Source organism: Miniopterus natalensis, chromosome 7, assembly GCF_054644295.1.
Source record: "Miniopterus natalensis isolate mMinNat1 chromosome 7, mMinNat1.hap1, whole genome shotgun sequence".
In the NCBI taxonomy this organism is placed as follows: Eukaryota; Metazoa; Chordata; class Mammalia; order Chiroptera; family Miniopteridae; genus Miniopterus; species Miniopterus natalensis.
The window spans coordinates 12869650-12878457 of NC_142087.1; the positions used below are offsets into that span (position 1 = coordinate 12869650).

The 8808-nt window shown below is 44.1% G+C and overlaps 1 pseudogene; it reads left to right on the plus strand.

The window, feature by feature from the left end:
* The first annotated feature begins 516 nt into the window (after window positions 1–516).
* Window positions 517–1010, plus strand: LOC148092689 (large ribosomal subunit protein uL6 pseudogene; annotated as a pseudogene).
* Window positions 1011–8808: the final 7798 nt, after the last annotated feature.

The window sequence follows — 8808 nt, forward strand, 5'->3', positions numbered from 1 at the left end:
GACCTGGACCTTCTTGGCCTCTGCTGACAACTGGAAATTGGAGTCACATGTGTTTTTCTAATCTAAAGGCAGCTGACTGGGCCATTTAATCTTTAAGATTTCCTCCTTCCCCAAACCATAAGCCCTTCAAGGGCAAAGAACTGGTCTTATCCATCCCTGTATTTCCTCTGGCATGTAGTAACATCTTAAGGGTACTCAGAAAACACCTGGATAAAAACTTCTTTGTAAATTGTAAGAGGAGACAGAGACACATTTATTGAGTGCTTACTGTATGCCCTAACCTAGATGTGCCTGCATTCATCCCCAATGAGGTAGGATGTATTGCAATGACCACTTTTCTAGAGGTGAAAACAGAGTTTCAAGAGGGTTAGGTGACTTGCCAAAATTCACAGAGAATGCAAAAAACAGACTTGGGACTTAAACCCAGGATTATGTCTTTCAACTACTTCACAATGGCCTCTTCTCAAATCTATGTAAAGAAGAGATCTTGTGCTTTTCACCACATCTCCTGTGAGGATGAAGACCATTCTCAGCAATCAGACTGTAGACATTCCAGAAAATGTGGACATCACTCTGAAGGGACTCACAGTTATTGTGAAGGGCCCCAGAGGCACCCCGCAGAGGGACTTCACTGGAAAGAAAAAGGCTCTGGGTTGATAGTGGTGGGGAAACAGAAAGGAGCTGGCTACCTCTTGCACCATCTGCAGTCATGTACAGGACATGGTCAAGGGTGTTACGCTGGGCTTCCGTTACAAGATGAGGTCTGTGTACGCTCACTTCCCCATCAGTGTTGTTATTCAGGAGAATGGTTCTCTTGTTGAAATCAGAAACTTCTTGACGGGAACCCATCCACAGGGTTTGGATGAGGTCAGGCATGGCTTGTTCAGTATCAAGCACAGAAAGATGAGTTAATTCTTGAAGGAAACGACCTTCAACTTGTATCAAATTCAGCTGCTTTGATTCAGCAAGTCACACAGTTAAAACAAGGATATCAGAAAATGTTGGGATAGTGTCTATGTTTCTGAAAAGGGAACAGTCCAGCAAGCTGATAAACAAGGTCTGAGTTGTTCAGCTACAGAAACAAGAGGCCGGATGATTCCTCAGACTTATTTGCAATATTTTAAAGATGCAATAAAAGTTGTGTATTGATGGCGGGGGTGGTGAGAGACTTTATGCTTCTCTATATCCTTCAGGTTTTTTATATTGAATATAAAAGTATTTTTTTAAAGTTATAAAAATATATAGCCAAAATTAAAGGGGAAGGGGAGTGTTAGTCTTGAGGACCATGGAGAAACTTCCAGCTTGCAGCTTTGTTTACATCCTGAAATCACTACTTACTGGACTTTAAAATACCATTGTGTTTTTAAATGTGCAGTCTTCACAGTAAAAGTATTTATCATGGGATACTAATGTCATGACCTAGGACAGTATTATTAGCCAACTGCAACAAGGAGCAGCCTATGGTGAGAGGCACACCTGAGGTTTCTAGGCAGCCCTTCCTTCTGGGTGAGCTCCCTGCTGTTATATACACTCTAATGATCTACTGGAAGATATTTTTATAAAAGCCGCCGATTTTTAAAAGTTATTGAACATGCAAATAGCAGTTCTGTGATGTATGTCTTCCATTCTTATTCCAGAATGTTCACTGTAAGATAAGTTAAATCGATCATCCTTGATTTCACCAGTAGAGAAAAACACTAAATGAGCTGGAATTCAAATAACTGCCTTGGATAGGGACTTGTGCCTTTTTGTCATCGCTCAGTGCCCCCCCACTCCCCCCCACTCCCCCCCCCCCACCAGCTCAGTCCACTCTTGCAGCCTTCACAGTGTGGCTCCTGCAGTTGGTGGCCTGGGCATGGACGCCCCACATGGTGGACGCTGCTGTTCTCCTACAGGGACCAAAGTCAGCACAGATTCCACACTCTAAAGCCCTCAAAACGTACCTCTTTAGCGGCCTTCAGGTTTGAAAAATTGGTTTTGACTGGAGGATTTTGATACACATTTCAAGTGGCCTTTTGTGCAATGAAGTTTAGAATTCAGGAATTCAGAGGATGTGCAGAGCCTGTCAAGGTTGGAACAAGGTCTCCCAGGCTGCCTTTCCAGGAGCTTTCTGACATAGGGAAGCCTAACATAAACCCTGAGCCTTTTTGGCTGTTTTCCTGTAGATATTATTTTTTAGAATAGATTTTCCCTCCTGTTGAAATTGACAACTTTCCTAACAAATTCTAAAATTCAAAAATAAAAATAAATAGCCCAACCAGGGTGGCTCAGTGGTTGAGCATTGACCTATGAACTAGGAGGTTATAGTTAGATTCTAGGTCAGGGCACATGCCCGGGTTGTGGGCTTAATCCCCAAGAGGGGGAGTGCAGGAGGCAGCTGATCAATGACTGTCCCTCTCATCATTAATGTTTCTATCTCTTTTTCCCTCTCCCTTCCTCTCTCTGAAATCAATAAAAACATATTAAAAATAAATATAATAAATAAATAGCCATATGGTGCTTTTCTGCACCTCCTGCAGTTTTTGGGAGAAATGTGAATCAGATGAGCAATTTCAGGACTGAGGGACTTCATTAGAAAATCAACAGCATGTCAGATCATTATTTTCAATTCCCCTCTTTCCTGGCTCTCAAACCTAAAGTTGCCTTCCCCTAGGAAAGACCGATGGGCCCATCTCTACAGATTGCAGATCAGAATCATTTCTTGCCTACAGTTTTCACTGGATATGTCTACCCTAAACATCTTTAAAAAAAAAAAAAAATTAAAGGCTATGCCGGCGAATTCCTCAGGCAAAGATGGAATCAAGTGACAAGCATCCAGGTCAACTTTTGCAATATGCAAGCTGTGAAGGTGTGTCAGACCAGAAATGCATCGACAATCTTAGAACTCATCCCTGAGTCAAGTAAACTTCTCTTGAGGTGGCAAAGGGTGTAATTTGAAATACAAAGAAATGTGTGACCTTGTTTCCAGTCTTTGAGGACCTTCAAAACTTAGAGGGAAAAGGGGCAGCTCACTCAAGGTCAAATGGTCCAGTCATCTGCACTCAAGCTATTTCCTCCTCTGCAAAACAAGGTAAACACCCTTTACCTCTTAGGCTTGTGGGGAAGATAGAATGACAGAGTGTTGACCGTATAGAACCGCAGTAAGTGTTCAGCTAAAGTTAGCTCTTCAGTTTCCAGGCTAGGCAACCGTGCCCCAGAGAGGTTTGACAACATGCCCAAGATCAGCTAGTGTCTGGTGGAAGCGAGACTGAAATTTGGTCAGTCTGAATCTAGAGCCCTCTATGTTAACCTTTAAGCCAGTATCTTCTCAGGGGTTGTGCATTAATGGATGTACACCATACAAGATGATTTTAGGTGGTGCCATAAATGGCCATTAAAAAATACCTTTTTGCCCTACCTAGTTTGGCTCAGTGGTTAGAACATTGACCCACAGACTGAAGGGTCCTGGGTTCGATTCTTTCAAGGGCACGTACCACGGTTGCAGGCTCAATCCCCAGCCCCAGTCGGGCCATGAGTGGGAGACAACCAATCGATGTGTCTCTTTCACATTGATGTTTCCCTCTCCCTCTCCCTCTCCCTCTCCCTCTCCCTCTCCCTCTCCCTCTCCCTCTCCCTCTCCCTCTCCCTGTCCCTCTCCCTTTCTCTTTCTCTCCCTCCTTCCTTCCCTCCCTTCCGCTCTCTCTGAAAAGCAATGGAAAAAATATCTTCCGGTGAGGGTTAAAATATATATATAGTGCAATGGCCTGGCTGGTGTGGTTCAGTAGTTGAGTATCAACCCATGAGTCAGGAGGTCACCAGTTGCATTCTTGGTCAGGGCACATGCCCGGGGTTGTGGGCTCCATCCCCAGTGGGGGTTGTACAGGAGGCAGCCAATCAATGTTGGTGTTTCTCTCTCACCGATGTTTCTCTCTCTCCCTCTCCCTTCTTCTCTCTCTAAAATCAATAGAAACATATATATATACACACACAATGAACAAACTAGCAGATGAACATGGTTATCACAACATTATTTGAAATAGGAAAAGACTGGAAATAAGGTCAATGTCCATCAGTAGGGGATGAGATAAACTATGATACTGGAAAATTATGCAGCCTTAAAAAAGAAGAGCAAGGCAGATCTCAGATCTAGTACATGTACTGGTATGAAACAGTCTATAATTTATTTTATTTAGAAATTAAAGTCTAGCCCGGCCGGGCGTGGCTCAGCAGTTGAGTGTTGACCTGGGATCCAGGCGATTGGGGTTCAATTCCCGGTCAGGGCACCTGCCAGGGGTTGTGGGTTGCAGCCGATCAATGACTCTCTCATCATTGATGTTTCTGTCTCTCTCCCTCTCATTTCCTCTCTCTGAAATCAATAAAGATATATTTTGAAAAAAAAAAAAGAAATTAAAGTCTAAACATTTGGTAAAATAAATAAATAGACTACATATCCATTTGCTTATATATGCATAGGACATCTCTGGAAAACACAAAGACAATGAATAAGCCTGGATGTTTCTTAAAGGAATTGGGTGACTGGGGGACAAGGGCAGGAAGAAAATATTTTCATTCTATAACTTTTCATACTTTTTAAATAATGCACGGGATGCCTATATTAGCTATTTGAAAAACAGAATTTTTAAAAAAATAACTGAAATTGTTAAGTTAAAAAAAGTGATTGACTTAAAGAAAAATATAAGTCATATCATAGAGTGTATGCAGACAAAGACAAACCACTAAGGTAGGATGTGGACAAGTGTGGCTGGGAGCCCACCCAAGCCCATCCATCAGGGTGGCTGGCCTGGGTCTGGCTACCTGGTGGCTCTGCACCCTGCTCTGCATAGGTCTCACCTCATTTGTTTCCAGTCTCTTAAAGATCATTGTCCTTCATTACCTGATGTCCAGTGTCTTAAAAACAGTTGTTTCACTCAGGGTGTAAGGCAGAGAAGCTTTTAAAATTTCACTGTCCAAGTCATACCCTAGAGAATTAAATTAAAACCTCTGGAGATGGGGTCCAGGTATCATTAACCAATGCACATCCAAATTTAAGGACACTATACTGTGATTGTACTACTTTGATGAAGGTACTATGGCATATTTTCAACTTACCGCTGAGACCATGATTAAAGAGATCAAATCTCTTTTAAGGTCCCCTGATTAAAAAGCAAAGTTGGTCTCAAGGCCAGAGCAGGGCAGAGCCTGCATGTGAGAGTTAAGTAGCTCCAGCTATGGGGAGAATGGGCAGAGCATGGAGCTGGGCAGCAGGCTGGGGGCATTTATACAATTGACCCTTGAACAATGTGGGGATTCAGGGCACCAATCCCCATGCAGTTGAAAATCCTAGTGTAACTTGAGAATCCCCCAAAACTTGACTACAGCCATAGGTATCTAGGGTATCTGAAGGGGACTGGTTGCAGGACCCCTGCAGATACCAAAATCTGCAGATGCTTAAGTCCCTTACATAAAATGGCACAGAACAATGTGGACATGCAGCCCTCCACATTCGCAGATCCCAAACTGAACTGAAAGCACTGTTTTTGGATGTAAAACTCTGGGTTAAGAAGGGCCAACTGTATATTTATTGAAAAAAATCCATGTACAAATGGACCTGTGCTGTTCAAAACTGTGTTGTTCAAGGGTCACCTGCAGTTTATTCTTTCCATTTAACAAAGCTTTCTTACTGTGTGGCTTCACTCTCTTCCCCAACAACCCTGAGGCAAAATTCACTATCTCTGTTTGGCAGATGAGGAAATGGTGCTCAAAGGGAAAATCAGTAGCACAGTTAAAATTTAAACTCAGAGACAGATTAAGGAGGAAAGCAATCCTTAGCAGGGTAGCTGCCAGGGGTAGGGGAGCATCCCTGGAAAGTGCTGAGTCAAAGCAAATTCCGTAGCCCTGGCCCCGTAGCTCAGTTGGTTGGAGCATCATCCGGATATGGCAAGGTTGTGGGTTCAATCCCTGGTCAGGGCACATACAAGAAGCAACCAATGAGTGCATCAATAAGTGGAACAACAAATTGGTGTTCCTCTCCCTCCCTCTCTCTCTCTCTCTAAAAAAGAAAAAAAAAAATCAATCAATTAATAAAAAAATAAACTGTAAAAACATTTAATAATAATGAAAGCAAAATTCTGTTGATAGGGCCTCCTAGCAATGTCCATCTTGGGCAGCGGCAAGATGACATGGATATCCTCTGACTGCGTGACAAGCGCTAAAGAATGATACAGAACAGGGCGGGATGGATGGGGTACTGGTATGTGACCCAGCCCAGCCAGATAAGGGGAAAAATCCCTAACCTTGCAGGGGGAATGGCCTATTCCAGGAATCAGCACACACCGTGGGGCACAGGGGAGGGGTCCATCAGCCAGTCTCTGAGGGGATTTATGGGAACTGATTTCTGTTCTGCGTGAGAGTGGGCACCTCAGAAGTCTCTCCTCCGCAGACTTCTGCCTTGGGAGAAAGTATGGAAGTGTACAGTCGGAGCTGAACTGCGGGGAATGAAGAAGATACCCCGAGTTGTTACCTCATCCTCCCTACAGGCCCTTACTCACACAGTACTTAACCTCTGCTCTCAGTTAATGAGGATCGTAAAAAAATATGGCAACAGTGGCTCCCATCAACAAGGATTTGCTATGAGTCAAACCTTTCCAGCCATCCTCCTATTGAGACAGGCAAGTGAGCCAGGACAAACGGAACAGGGAGACTGAGACAGATAGCTGAACAAACTGGCTGAACGATTTACAGCCTGGTACCGAAGGTCACCTTCCTAGAGATCACATCTAGGCCTCAGTTGTATTTCAGCTCCAGGTCCAGAAAAGCAGCAAAACCAGGTGGGTGATGCCAGGACCAGCTGCAATGGCCAATGACAGACCCCCTGCCCTGGCACTGACCAATCAGTGGAGAACATGACCCTGAAAGGGCACACCTGGAAAACTGATGAGTATTCTGCTGAAACCCTCCCCAAAGAACTTCCCTAATATTCCCACCTGCAAGAGAGAAATAAAAGCCTTAAGACAAAGGGCCCAGAGTGCTCTCTCCCTCTGGGGAGCAGCCCCTGCTATTACCTTTCCCCTCTGCTTCCCCCTCTCCTTCCCCCACAGGCAGCACCTCCTAAATTCTAAGGGTCCCCACAAGACTTGCAACCAGGGAGCAATGGGCAGTGGCAGCTCCTCTCAGGCTAATCCCCTGAGCCTGTCCCCAAGGCCTTTTCTCTGACTTCTCAGGGAGTTAAGGGAGCCCAGCCTAGGCTCTCCCGTTGCTTCTATGCTAAGCTCTTTCCTGTTTTACTGTCCCCAGCTTTAGTAAACGTACCCTCATAGTCACCTGGACTTGTGTTGTGGAACTTTTCCTACAAGAAGAACCCACACACTACTGGCTTGCCCTAGGCAGACCCCCTCAGGCCCAGGTCCCCTGTCCAGTAACACCAGTGAATTCTCGCTATGATTCTATGACGCAGGTACTATCATCATCTCCATTTTAAAGATGAGGAAAGGCAGGCAAAGAGTGACTATATTCATTATCTATTGCTGTATAACACATTAAGCAGCTTACAACTGCAACAAACATTTATTATCTCAGACATTTTCTGTGGGTCAGGAATTTAAGAGCAGATTCTGGGTGATTTTGGCCTAGGGCATCTCAGGAGGTCCCAGCCAAGATATCAGTCAGGGTTGCAGTCATCTTAAAGCTTGACTAAGGCTGCAGGATCTAATTCCAAGGTGGCCCATGCACATGACTGGGAAATGATTGGGCAGCTGACAAGGAGGTCAAGGAGCTCTTAGTTACTTGCCATGTGGATCTCTCCATTGGGCTGCTTGAATGTGTAGATGAAAAAGAGGCCACAGACTAAACCTGACAAGCTCAAGGGAGGTCTGCATGGCGGGTTTACAAACTCAGGGACCTAAAGTAACCGACATAGGATGGTTTGAAATTAAAATTTCTTTTTTTTGTTTTTTTTTAACCCTCACCTGAGGATATTTTTTTCATTGATTTTTCAGAGCGAGTGGAAGGGAGGGGTAGAGACAGAAAGAGAGAAACATCGATGTAAGAGAGACACGCCAATTGGTTGCCTCCTGCACGAGCCCTGACCAGGGCCAGGGATGGAGCCTGAAACCCAGGTACAGGCCCTTGGCTGGAATTGAACCTTGGACCCTTCAGTCCGAGGGCTGATGCTCTAACTGCTGAGCCAAACCTGAGCTAGGGCTGAAATTAAATTTCTTAACTAAAAGCAGGTCATGGCAGGTAGTCATGTCCTAGGCCAGTATCTTCCCTGACAAAGGTCAACCTTTACCTTAACTGAAACTGTCTATTCTTTTTGCATCTAGGATAACATACCTTTGGAATGTCAAAGTAATTTCCTTTTTCCAGACCTCTCAGGGCACAATCACTGCACCAGAGCAGAGATCACAAAACTCCTCATTGTTATTGGTATCGTGTTAATTGTTAACTGCTAATTATCCTACACCCACAAATGTAAAAGAAGTGTGCCTATTCCTTTTACTTTTTATCTAACCCCAGAGATTCCCTCCCCCACCCCAACACCCCTCCTTTGCTTTCTCCGGCCTCCCTAATCTATCACCAATAGATTTCGTGTAACCCCTTACATCTTTTCCTTTTATTCTAATGTACAAAATTAGGTGCAAAACTGCCATTCTCTGGAGCATTTTCTCAATATGTTGAGATTTTACTTCCTGGAAATTGTCAGTTTGGCTCAACTAAATTCATAAAAATTCTTACAGGTTTGGGTGTTTCTTATGTCGAAAAGTGCCTTGACTTCCCTGATCAACTAATCCAAGAGAGTAAACAGGAAGCTGAAATGTCCTTTCTGACCTA